The following is a 14,051-nucleotide window of genomic DNA, read 5'->3' as shown; positions in this document are numbered from 1 at the left end:
GGTCCTATCCTTAAGCTATCCCATTATATAATGCAAATATTTCAAAATCTAAAAATGTGCAAAATCTGAAACATTTCTGGTCCTAAGCATTTCAGACCAGGAATGTTCAACCTTTGCTTGGTGGGACAGGGGACTCATTCTCTAGGCCCCTTGGGCTTATTACACAATCGTCAAAAAGAACAGGCCTTTTCCTAGCTACAACTTACCCTTCCAGCTTCTTCTTAAGGTATACCATAAAAGCATTTGATGTTCAATTAATAATGCACTTCCCACAAGCCTTCCTATATACAACCCAGCTCCTTTGGTCATGGTGACCCTGCTCCCCTCCTTCCCATTTGGCCCAGCTCATTCTTGCTCTTCTTCAAGACTCTTCACAGGGGCAATTTCCCCTTAAAAGAGTTCTCTGACACCTGTGCTACTCAGAACTGAGACTTTTAAAATGTTCAAAATATTTTCTTAAATCGGTTTTAAAAATGGTTCTCTCTATGCCATCCATTAAAGTGCTATAACTTGCATTTTAATTTTTGGCATTATCAAAGAAGATATTTCTCAATCTCTAATCCGTGGTCTAAAATTTTCACAGACAATAGTGGCTTTTCAATATCTAAACTTACGTACATTTTCTCATTTTATTATTTAAATATATAGAAAAGTAGTAGGTTACAATCCTTCCTAGAATAATCTATGCTCACATTTCATGACACAGATTAAGTCAAACTATAAATTCCATTAATTTTCCCCACTCGGGCTCTTAACCTCAAAATTTGCTTCAATCTTGCATCACAGAAAAGAAGTTGGCCACTGCTGCAAGAAAAGTTCAACTACTCCAAATAAGAACTATATATTTTCTTTTATTATATTTCTATTGCTTTAACTATTTTCATTTTGCTCAAAAAAACACCAGCCAGGGTGCAAACATAATAAAGTGTGACTGTGTGATTTTGGTTAAAAGAGAAGAAAATCAGCAGTGTTTCTTTTCATCTGGTAGATTTATTTTCTAGCAGTTCAGTATATGTTAAAAGATATACATACTATTTTAGGAATTTTTAAATATTGACAACATATGAATATAGTCTCTTTGAGGACTGAATAGTCACTGTATGATAAATATAAAAATGTGCTAAAATTATTGAAAAAAATAGGTATGTTTTCCCATACCTGGGAACATTATTGAGATTACAATTTTAACTTATTTGTGAGAAGAAATAAGCATTTCTGATCTTTTTAAAAACAACTTTCTGATGAACTATAATGAAATTATGTCTTGATTTGAGAAACTGGTGGCCCAACTACCACATAGCCAGCTGCCTCTTAGTCAAGAGTCTAGTGACCTTTATCCAGACTTTTAAAAAACTTTTGTATCCATCTAACAGTAAGTATCTAACCATCTTCCTACACTATAAAATATTCCTACAAAGAATGGTTCTTTAACTTAGCCTCCTAGAGTGTTTTCTTTTGCATCTGAAGTTGTAATAAAACGTATACACATGCTCATAGCCAAATTGTCTGATAATTTCTCTCAGCAGACCAACTGAATTCTAAGGGACTACGTCATGGTTTAAAGTGTTGGGAGAAAGCCCCCCAAAATCTGGCCATAAACTGGCCCCAAAACTGGCCATAAACAAAATCTCTGCAGCACTGTAACATGTTCATAATGGCCCTAACGCCAGCGCTGGAAGGTTGTGGGTTTACGGGAATGAGGGCAAGGATCACCTGGCCCGCCCAGGGCGGAAAACCGCTTAAAGGCATTCTTAAGCCACAAACAACAGCATGAGCGATCTGTGCCTTAACAGCATGTCCCTGCTGCAGTTAACTAGCCCAACCTATTCCTTTAATTCGGCCTATCCCTTCATTTCCCATAAGGGATACTTTTAGTTAATCGAATATCTATAGAAACAATGCTAATGACTGGCTTGCTGTTAATAAATACGTGGGTAAATCTCTGTTCGGGGCTCCCAGCTCTAAAGGCTGTGAGACCCCTGATTTCCCACTTCACACCTCTATATTTCTGTGTGTGTGTCTTTAATTCCTCTAGCGCTGCTGGGTTAGGGTCTCCCCGACTGAGCTGGTCTCAGCATTAAAGCATTTATTAAGCGCATTTTTTTCAGGATTGCAAAAGAAGAGTACGAATGAAGAACATAAAATCAACTATGTGAAAAATAGACAATTCAAAGTGGATTTAATCTGAAAATGATGTTATCAATTTACATTTCAAAAATGTCATGAAAGGCTAGTGCAAATAAATACCAATATAATACAATTATAAAAAAACTTGCATTTTTCACTACATTATATGTAATATTACACTTATATAGAACTTATTTTTATATAACTTTTAACCTTTTAAAATGTTTCAAAGCCAATATCTGATTTCATCTCATTTAGCTGGTGTTGAAACATAATTCTGCTTTTTCTTGTGCTTGCACATTAAGAACAGAAACAAGAAATAAAAGATAACAAAGCCTAAAGTAATTTGAAAAGCACTTTCTGTCCCTAGAACTGACAATTCATAAACAGTCACACACAAAAAAAGCATGTAACTGAGACATTTTACCAAATCAGTGAACACACAGTCAATCTGCATTTCATGCTAAAAACAAATGTATAATATTACTCTTCCAAGTCTTTTTTTCCCACTAACATTTGAGCCTCCTTGCTTCATTCTGTATCTACAACTACTCCTGAAGGGCAACTTCGTTACCATTTTCTTCAGAGGCCTTCCTAGGGTAGGAAAAGGCCTGTAATCCAGCCACATATCTAGGCCAGAGGCAGTTCAGTCACTTTGTAACATTGGGGTCACTTAGCCTAAGAATATGGGTCATCAGGGCTTCAGGAAGGATCACCAAACAAGCAATGATGAAACTTGGCATGATATCCTCAAATCAATCAATTATCTGAGAATGTTACCCATCTGGCAACTTCAGAACTTTCTTAAAATAATTAACTCCTATAGCTCTACTTTGTAAAAATGGAAAGAAACGCTCTGTAGGAGGATATAGCTGGTGTTACAATAATTTACATTTAGGATATTATCCCTTTATACCTAGAAGCTTTCTGTGATCCCTCTATTGTTTCAGGAGTGATACAAGAATAATAAATGGGAGAGCATAGCCTCTACGTGCTTTAGGTCTTTGCTGGTGCCACCAATCTATGCAATTTCTCCTAGGATGCAGTACCAGTTCTGATTTATCTTATCCTGGGAAGAAGAGTCAGAAGCTCAGAAGCTTCTGCCTTTTCTTTTTTATCAGAATAGCTTTTTTTCTTTCTTTTTTTTTTTTTTTTTTTTTTTGAGACGGAGTTTCACTCTTGTTGCCCAGGCTAGAGTGCAATGGCGCAATCTTGGCTCACTGCAACCTCTGCCTCCCGGGTTCAAGTGATTCTCCTGCCTCAGCCTCCTGAGTAGCTGAGATTACAGGCATGTGCCACCACATCCGGCTAAGTTTTGTATTTTTAGTAGAGAAGGGGTTTCTCCATGTTGGTCAGGTTGGTCTCGAACTCCCGACCTCAGGTGATCCGCCTGCCTTGGCCTCCCAAAGTGCTGGGATTACAGGCATGAGCCACCACGCCTGGCCCAGAATAGCTTTTAGTGTATGGATTAGAGAACTAATTTAAGGGTTCTACACACTGCTAAGTGGATCCACCCTAATTTTGTATTCAAGAACCAAGGAAATTAACATAGAGTGGGTCTGTGAGCCCCTGGATGCACTGCTACTGCTGGGAATCTGCAGAGACAGGAAAAATACACCTCAATCTCATCTGCCCAAGGCAGGGAAGAAACAGCTCTTACCTATTAGCCCTAGTGCCTTCATTTGTCAAGGGGCCTCAATAACCTGGAACTCAAGCCCTTTCCAGTTTCTCTAAAGAGCATTTAATTAGCACATAAATGATCCACTATTACATTAACTATCCACTATGCTTGACTTAGAATGTCTAGATGGTTTCCCCCAAGAGTTCCAAAAGCTCATGGCAAAAGCGTACCCTGGGGCAGAAAGCAAGAGAAACTGGCTGCAGCTGAGCCAGCTGCTGTTAGGTTCCATCTGTAGGAAGCTGGTCACCACCACAGTGCTGAAGACGATGAGGGAGTGCACAAGAGGTAAGAGGTATCTAGTCCATTCTCTCAACGTTTTTGAAAACAATTCACCCTCTCTCATAAATTTACATTTAGCAAAACCTTTCTCACGCCCTTTCTAATTTCTCTAAAGAGCTTTTAATTAGTACATAAACTATCTACTATTACCTTTGCTTGGGTGACAAAAAGCACAGATCTGGATTCAGGTATTGCTGGGTTAAAATGTCCTAGTAGCTCCCCCAATATATTAATCTAGAGACAACAACTGAATATTTTTCAAAGTCTTCAGGACCAGTTCTTTTCAGTAAATGTCCATCCACTTTCTATGACACCTAAATGATCCAAGCCTTTCTGACCAGATTCACATCACATTGCAACCAAACAATAATTAGCGCTCATCTGGTAAGTCCCCTAAATAATCATCCATCAGACTAAAATTGTCTTTTAGCAGGCATGTTATCACAAAACGTACAGATTACTCAACACTTCCTCTTCTACTCATGCCTAAATTTTAGTGTACTCTAGCAGCCTCCCATCACATACCTCTCTAGAGCTGGAGCCCATCTCTTTCACCATCCTCCTTGGCTGTTGTCCCCTTCTGCAGGTGGACGTGATCTGTTGCTGGCTGGCTCCTCTAAACTCCCCAAGACACTGGTCATCTTCCACAAGACAGGAGCTGCTGTCAAGATTATCTGAGTTGATTTTTTTTTTAGCATTTCGTGTATTTTTCAGTTTTGGAGACATATTGCTGAGGTGTTGACAAATAAAGGTAATACTAATAGCAAATGAGAATCAGACAAGGGAGTCAATGTTCATTCAGAGAAGGAATCAGAATTGAATCTGGGTGGGAATGTACATATCTCAATGCAAGGGAGAACATTTGCCTGGAGTTTAGAAAAAAGGTGAGGGCTAGTGTTTTGCACCAAAAGCAGCACAGCCATCTTTTATAATATAACATGCGAGCTTCCCAGAAATTCTTAGTTGTCTAACTTTCCAAACTACCGTAAAATCTCGTAATAAAAATAAATTTTCTTTTCAAATTTGAATTAGAATCACCATACGCTGCATCTTAAAGAGTTCTCTTGTATTTTATTTGACAAAGTTATAGCTTTTAGCAAATTCTGATATATTGACATAAGTTAGAGTTTAATCCATCTGCATGTGAAGTTCCTTAGGAAAAAATCTTATGCAATGTCTGAAAAACTGTATCAGTCATTTGGCCTTTCAGATCACGTGATTGCTTCTCCTTTCTACTCAGTTTCACATCCCTGAACTTTTCCCCTCTAAGCAAAATGGTCATTATTATGTCAATCTACAGAGTAAGCAATTACCATGACTACTGACCTACATCTGTGTCTAAGATGTTGCTATTTTTATGACATATAAAATAAAATACATTTTCATAATGATCACTACCATAACCCTGTGGAAAATAAATTAAATATAGTTTAAAGAATGAAAGGAATATGCTAATGTGACATTAAGACTGTGAATTTGAGGCTCCTTTCAGTTCAGTGATGCTAAACAATTTTAAGAAAAAATTTAAAGCCTACAGTAATAGCTCTTTTTGCTCTCTCACTTTCTAAGCTTCATTATCTGTTCCAAAGATGTATCAGCCTAACTGATACCTCCAAATCTTTGTTATGTACAGTAAAATGGTGGGGGATTTAAATTTCTGCAGTATTTTTGATTGTCGTACAAGATGAGATTCTTCCACAATACAATAGGGCTCATTTCTACATGCCTTTCTGGACAAGAAGGCAATGAGAGTTTTTGCAGAAAAAACAAAAACCCTCAAACTATATGAAAAAGGTTCCTCTTCAGTCTGCATCTGTGGAGGCCAACTCTATATTACAGTCTATATTACAGGCGGGGTGTGGTGTTTGGAATTAAACGAATCCCTGTTGAAAAAAAAGAATAAGGCATCTCGATACATATCTAGATATATAAGCATACATACAATGTTTATATATACATGAACATATTTAAGAAGAGGGGGAATGAGGCTGGCAGAGATTAAAAAAAAAAGGTCTGAGATTGCATCAGAATTATAACTGTGAGCTGATATACAAAACATCCGCTTTACTTTCCCAAAACTACAGGCAGGAGCTGCCTAGGAAAGTATCCCTTGGGTCCTGGATTACAAATCTGGGCTGGGGCTCACCAGAGGGAACAACAGAAGAGAGTAAAATGTACTATAGCAGGAGAATTTATCCTCTTTTCTTCAACAATAAATCAGATCACATGTTTTTAATGCCAGATGCCTACTTTCCATGCATCACCTTGGAACATTGTGAGATTCATTGAGGACTCCAGAGTCTGCTGCTTTTCTTATTTTCTGGAAGTGAAAACAAATGAAACCACTGTCCTGGGGAGAATTTCCTTTATAAAACTATGTTACTCTAGTCTGATATCCTCAAAGTCTTATTCAAAATCCCTGTCTTTCAGAAATTTGTGCCAATGCTTTTACACTTGCTTTCATTTTTTGATATTCAAATATCTGTCTATGCTCTTCAATTAGTGATAAAGATTTCTTTTGCGTCATCTTTGAAGTCTCTTTTTGGTCACATCGTAATTTCTAGATGCTTCCAATTAACTTGCTATTCTTTCAAGAATGAGTATTTTTGTAAAAAAAAAAAAAAGTCTTATTATATAAATTAGTTGGCTTTTATTACAACTGGTTTCACTCCAGTGCTTCATCTCCTATTCTGCATTTTTAAAAAATATTTAAGATTTCAAATAAAGATAAAAATCTAACTGAATAAAAGGAAAAAAGAAATATCTTATTATACTATTAGATGGCTCTGATAAATTTTGGAGATCCATGAGGATTGGAAAGTCCTGAAACCCACCAGGAGACTCACATCACGTTCTTAAAATGAACCTTCGTATAGTGATGAAACAAACAAACAAAAGCACTACAATAGGAGTCTGATGCCCAGGGGATTAGTACCATCTTGCTTTCAACCTGCTCCCTGATGTGGAGACATAAGAGTTGGACTAAGCCACAAGTTCAGAATTCTTGGAATATCCATTTAAAACACAGATTGCTGGGCCCCCACCCCAGAGTGTCTCATTCAGCAGTTCTAGGGTGGGGCAGGGAATATGAATCCCTAACAAGTTCCCAGAGAATGCTGCAGGTCTTGGGACTATGCTTGGAGAACCACCAGACTGGTTGATTCCAAAGATCTTTCTATCAGGGAATATACATATGAGAAAAAGGGTAAATTTGTGTCAGTAAGAGGGATGCAGAAACCCTTCATGTAAAATCTGGTATAAATATAAAAAAAATTAAGAAATAATGAAGAATAAATGATTCATTTAATAAAATCCACCCCAGAGAATAGTGCAATCCTAAAGCATCTAATAATAAACCATTAACTTTTACAAATAAGGAAGCTGGAACACATTTAATGGAAACTTTAAAAATGTTTCACTCCTCATCATGAATTATTTCCATAAATCAAAACATCTAAATGTACAAATACAACAGAGGCAATTTTTCTGTTAGGTTAAGCCAATCAAATTTTTTTTTTTTTTTTTTTTTTTTTAAGACAGAGTCTCACTCTGTCACCCAGGCTGGAGTGCAGTGGCGTGATCTTGGCTCACTGCAACCTCTGCCTCCTGGGCTCAAGCAGTTCTCCTGCCTCAGCCTCCTGAGTAGCTGGGACAACAGGCACACACCACCACACCCAGCTAATTTTTTATATTTTTAGTAGAGACGAGGTTTCACCGTGTTAGCCAGGATGGTCTTGAACTCCTGACTTCGTGATCCACCCGCCTCGGCCTCCCAAAGTGTTGGGATTACAGTCGTGAGTCATCGCACCCAGGCAAGCCACCCAATTTTAAGAAAGCTAAAGTCTCCCATTTAAACAAAGGAAATGAGACCAATCTTGCTTATTTTAGATGACCACCTGGGCCTGCATGCTTGGGCTTTGGTCATCTCCATATCTTCCATTACATCCTACTCACCTTCCACCTGACTTTATACTAGATGTCTACATAGGTACTTTCTCATTCTAGTCCCTCCAATATTTTGTGGACAAAAACAACAACAAAAAGCCTATTTCCTACCACTCTGGCATTAATAGCTTATGTTGACAGTGTTTTACAATTGTGATACATTGTTTGCATTTTGAAAGGTACTTTTAAAGACATAATGTAATGACCTTAATGGGAATTTTGGCAACAGAGCTGGAAGTGAAAAAGGAAAAAGTGCCTCTATGAAGGGAGGGGAAATCTCATTGAAAGTGATCAATTTAACATGCATAACTAGACTGAGTTTCATGAGTCACATCTATCTCATCCCTGCACTGTTCCATCTCCTGGAGGGCTAACACAGTACTCCAGGCCACGGCAAATGCATAATAAAGACGGAGTGGATTGCATCTTTTTAGCATGGACAGGGAAAAATCTGCATTTGCATTCCTAGTAACTTGCTTTGATCACACTGTGCCACTTCTCATTACCTAACTGATGCTGCCATATGCATTTTTCTTCCCAACCTGATTCACATATTTGGCTTGAAACCCTAGACCTGCTCAAAAGCAACCATCTCTAACCATCACACATCTGACAGCTCCGTCCTTCCTACTGGGCTCATCTCTGCCTGTTGGATGCCGCCTGCCTCCATGTGTCTGTCCTTAAGGCAATCTGGTTGTATGCCCCACTTGCGGTCAGGAGTCAGTTCTCACTAAGTGTATATGCTGGGTTCCTTTTCTATTTATGTGTTTTTGTTTCTGTTTGTTGTTGCTGTTGTAGGCATAGGGGAGGCATTTATTTATATCACCAACTTGGGCATAGTTTAGGCCACTATTTTTTTTTTTTGAGACGGAGTCTTGCTCTGTTGCCCAGGCTGGAGTACAGCGGCGCAATCTGGGCTCACTGCAAGCTCCGCCTCCCAGGTTCACGCCATTCTCCTGAATTTAGGCCACTTTTAAAGAGCTGTTAAAGGGATTATAATATTAAAATGTTTCTTAAGTTCCAGAAAATATTGCATATCTAATTTTCTCCCTGTTGGACAAGGTCTGTTTCTGCCCTAAGAGTGTTAAGAGGGACGCCTGTCCAGGGTCCCGTTATAGTACCCCAAGTATCAAAAACATACAAAATATAAATGTATTAAAGAACAGATGCATCCCTGTCACTTGGGATCTGGTGTGTCCGGCACTGGCACAGTGAAACTTGCAGCCCTAAATATCCATTCTTATGACTAAGACATTTTAGGGCCCAGAGATACCCTTTCCAGACATACTGACCAATGTCCCCAAAACAAAAGGGAACTGAGTCCAAATACTAAGAACTCTTTTGTGTTGTTAAAAACAGACATTTCGACTCCGTCTCAAAAACAAACAAACAAACAAACAAAACAAACATTTCACCTGAGGACAAAGAGATTTGAAGAGAAGCATTTATTTCACTGAAAAGACTAATGAATGCAGTAGATTCTTGCATGGAAATGCATTTTCTCACAGTAGTGTTGAGTCACCCTTTTTATGTCTCTTCTTTCAAACTGTGGTTCTGAGTCCTACACAAAATATCACAGTACTCACATCAGTACTGTACTCTTAAATTCACTGTATTCTTAAATTTGTACATATTGTACATATACTTGAGTCCCAATGTAGCCTGTGTAAAACATGATACAGTCCTTTATTTTGGCAATTAGAAAGTCATTTAATAGTACAATTACTAATAATTTCTTTTCATAAACAAATTTAATAAAATTTAATTTAATACAACTGATTTAAAAATTAAATATTTATTAATTATATTTTCTTAGACCCTTAAATTTTGCAAGCTAATTTAAAATATTTAGAAAAAAATAACTTTTAAACACATACATAGAAATATTTTGTATTTTTACAGTAATTCATTTTGATTTTTGGAAAATATATTTAAAGTTTGTGTACTTTACTATTATATTTTTAAATCTTTTAGACAATTAGTCTCAACACAACACAAATTACGTAAGAATCTTTACTATAATAACATAATATGCAACTTTGCTGAAATGAAGGCAAGAAAAGTCAATGTTATATAAAAAGATATCATAGTTTATATAAATTGACTTTATTTCTTCTATATCCCATCAACAGAACACCCAACTGGATAGTCATATTTAAAGTTAGATGACCCTGAGACTTTGCTGACTTTCTGTTACAGAAATAGTATAGCATTGCACATATTTTTCACGATTGTGACAGCATGCTTGTCAAGATGAGGCTAGAACATATTTTTATTCACAGTTAGACTGATTCAAAAATATTTAGACATATAGTAGGTAGGCCTCCAGTTGTACTATTGTCCTGGGCCCTACAAATATTAAGGTTGTGCCTATCCTGTTCTGGTATAGGACATCAAAATCAATCGCACGGCTCCATATCCTCACATTCGCAATGGTCAACTGAAGAGGGAGCCTGAAGTAAGATGCTGAGGACAATATGCATGGAAAGATATACTAGACTTTGGTTTCAAGCAAGGTAGATTCATCCTACCTATTACGTCTTGGCAGAATGTACATACTTACTCTTATTCATGGAGTGTATTACTTAAATGCCCACTTTAAGTTTGTTATTCAAGATAAGTAAGTTATAGAGATCTACTGTACAGCATAGAACCTATAATTAATGATAAAATATTGTATGCTTAAGACTTGCTAAGCAGGTAGATCCTATGATAAGTTTTCTTACTGCCAAATAAAGAAAGAAATAAATAAAAGGTGGGGAGGAAACTTTGGAAGGTGATGGGTATGTTTATGGCCTTGATGGTGATGATAGTTTCTCAGATGTTTACTTATCCCAGAGCTCAGAGCTGTATACATTATGTATGTACAGCTTTTTATATGTAATAAATGAATAAATAAATACTCACTTTGAGGTTCATATTAAGCATTCTAATCTTCCAAAGTAATTGCTGTTTTTGCCATTAAAAGTAAAGGCAAAAGAATGAAAAATAATGGTAAAAACCACAATTACTTTTGCACCAACCTAACAGATGTCTAAAGCCATGATGAAATACTGTAAATCCCTATATCTGCTTTCTCATTTACTTTTCTCTGAAGTCTTATTTTCTTTCTCTCCTAACCTCCTTCTCATTCTTTCCTCTTCTATTTTTTATTTTTTTATTTCCACAGGTTTTTGGGGAACAGGTGGTATTTGGTTACATGAGTAAGTTCTTTGGTGGAGATTTGTGAGACTTTGGTGCACCCATCCCTGAATAGTATACACTTAACCCAATTTGTAGTCTTTTATCCCTCACCCCCTTCCCACCCTTCCCCCCCACAGTCCCCAAAGTCCATTGTATCATTCTTATTCTTGTATGTTTTATCTCCTTCTTCTCTGTGTGTGTGTGTGTGTGTGTGTGTGTGTATGAGTGCGTTTGTGTGTGTGTGGTATTGGGGAAAGTTGGAAAAAGAAATGAAAAGAAAAATGAAGAATAGGAATTTTTGTGCAATCATAAAATCTGATTATGTATTGTAATTTCTGCACTATAATTTGGGTTGGCCCAAGACCTAATGGTGAAGGAGGCTAAGATTTACTTTAAGATGTCTCCTCTTCACCTGGATATTGGGCGGCGATTATCCATATGGGTCTCCCATCTTTTTGCACATATTGTGAGCATATGCACTAACTGCCCCTTTGTTTGAGACTCTCTTATCACAGATGTTTGCATAATGAAAACCTTGGAAGATAGAGAGGGTACAGGCCAGGTTTGCTTATTATTTTCTATAATAAAAATAACATATCCCTTAAGGGGAATGTTTACTATTCAAAGTAAAAGATTCAGGTTCCTTTAGCTCAGGGATGGGTGTTTCCTGTCCAATATAAAAGATAAAGCTTCCTTTGGCTCAGGTACCCTCAGCTGGGGTGTAGCCCCACTGCATGCCCAGCTCTACATGAGTCCCTCTCTCTCACCCCCATGGGACTCAGGTTAAGGGGATCCAACATGAATTTGAGACTCACACTGCTTTCTGTGCTGTGAGTAATAAAGGCATTTGTTTTTGATGCAGTCTTATGTCATCTACCAGCTTTTCTGAAACTGGCAAGTTAGCTTGCTGGCACTGCAATACTGCACATGCTGCAGAGCTCTTAACACAAGGCTTCTCTTTTTTCCTTCATCACCTTCCATTTCAATGTCTCCATGCTGCTCACCAGAGATATTCCACTTAGGCCCATATTCTCTGGATTGGCATCATACTAAACATACATACCATCCAAAATTCTCTCTATATACTGCACAAAACATTGATACAGCTTAGCACATAGATGTTCCACTGATTCCTGTTAAGTAGAAGAACAAATGTAGTACAAGAACCAATGAATTTGGATTATGTAATAAATGACTTATAAAATTACAAGGCATTGTTTAGTATAGGTATTATAGAAATAAATATATTTGCATACATACGTTTTCATCATTGATCAGGTTCTTTGGATTTCAGAAATGTGTCATTTTGTTGAGTACTCACAAGTGACAATGTCATGAGTATCCTCATCTCTGTTTTACTGATTAGGAACTGAGGGCAGAATGGTAAGTGATTTTTCTAATATCACAAAACCATGAAATGTTCAATCTAGGACAATAATTGTGATCCTAAAGTCTGAGATCTCTTCACTATTTCCAAACTTCACAAGCTTAATTTTTTTTTCCCAAAAAAGCTAGGGGCAACTCATTGGAATGAATCAATGCCAAGCAATGAGGCAGGTAAAGTAAGAAACAACTGGTAAGAACACATCCAGACACAAGGCCTTCTTTCATCCAGCATGTCACAGTGTCTAAGAAGTTACACTGCAAACTAAAAAGACAGCCTGCCACAGTTTTGTGGGGCAACAAGGCTGAGCACAGGTGGATGCTTGTACACACAGTAGTCTGTATTAAAGGAAAGGAACTCTGAGCTTAGAGAAACACAGTTTTTTATGGATAGCAAACATGTCTGTCCTCTGCTCCAGAGGGAGACATTATCTTTATTTCCAAGGCTGTTTACTATGCAAACATCCTTGAAAAGCTAGTCAGGTACAAAGAGTACCCAGTGCCTCTGCTCACACGATGTGCAGAAATGTGAGAGATCCCTGGAGAACTGTATCTAACACAAGACCTTGGAGAACAGAGAACATACCAGTCACCTACACGGTTATATTTCCAGAGCTGAGAAAGAATAGGCCTGATTAGAACTCAAAATATATTTTTTAATGGAAGAATTATACTAGTTGGTATTTGCATCCACAACTGCATTGTATAAAAATGTCATATTATTTAATTTATTTACACCTGACTCTTAAGAAATTCAATTATGAATGCAGGAGGCTACTTGTCCTTCTCCGTAGAGTGACAAATAATACAGGTGTCTTTACTATACCTAAGGAAGAGATTCTGGTAGATGGTTGAGAATGATGACAGCTCATTGTCCAAATTACACATGATCCCTTGCTGCACATGGGCTTGAATTTTTCTGAATGCTGAGAATTTGCAGCCCCTAGAAGTACCTGGAGGATGTCTCCTTTGTGATCCTGCTAGAGCACAGCCATGGGCTTGGTCTTTGTGGAACACCCAGTCCTCCATCTACTTCCCAGTCTTGGAGAATTCTCCTACTTCTTTCTACTTCCTCTAATCTCAAAAGTAGTATTCTCCCCAATTTCTTCTCTCCACTAGCATGATTCTTTCAAGGAGTATATGTTTTCATAAAATAAAAATCCTACATAACAAAGGCTACCCCTGAAGCAACTATGCACAGAGGCTTAATTACCTTCTCGTAATGGAGAAGAGAAGATGCAGGCAGGATAAAACAAACATTATCTCAATACATTATCCTAACCCATTATTATTGTTTACATGTCTCTATATGTAAATCCATCTCTTTATTTTAAAATCTTTGGGGCTTGGAAGGATGAAAGGAGAGGTAAAAAGGATCGGTTGAGGCATGTCTGGGAGAGAAATGGGAAAAACAAACTGGATTCATCTTTAGGGCTTCAGGGATGTCATGAGA

At 37.5% G+C, this 14,051-nt stretch overlaps 1 protein-coding gene across 15 annotated transcripts in view; it reads right to left on the bottom strand.

Annotated features, from left to right (window-relative positions):
* CTNNA2 (catenin alpha 2) overlaps window positions 1-14,051 on the bottom strand; it is a 1,201,677-nt gene that overhangs the window by 840,367 nt on the left and 347,259 nt on the right. The window contains exon 2 of one of the 15 annotated variants that reach the window (XM_058429041.1): window positions 4,613-4,745. The exons of the other annotated variants lie outside the window; for them this stretch is intronic. The gene's annotated coding sequence lies outside the window, so the exon portion shown is untranslated. The remainder of the gene's footprint in view (window positions 1-4,612; window positions 4,746-14,051) is intronic. 15 annotated transcript variants of the gene reach the window in all.

The sequence above is a fragment of the Hylobates moloch genome, unplaced genomic scaffold (assembly GCF_009828535.3).
Source record: "Hylobates moloch isolate HMO894 unplaced genomic scaffold, HMol_V3 SCAFFOLD_15, whole genome shotgun sequence".
NCBI classification, from domain to species: Eukaryota; Metazoa; Chordata; class Mammalia; order Primates; family Hylobatidae; genus Hylobates; species Hylobates moloch.
This window is presented reverse-complemented; position numbering and strand designations above follow the sequence as displayed.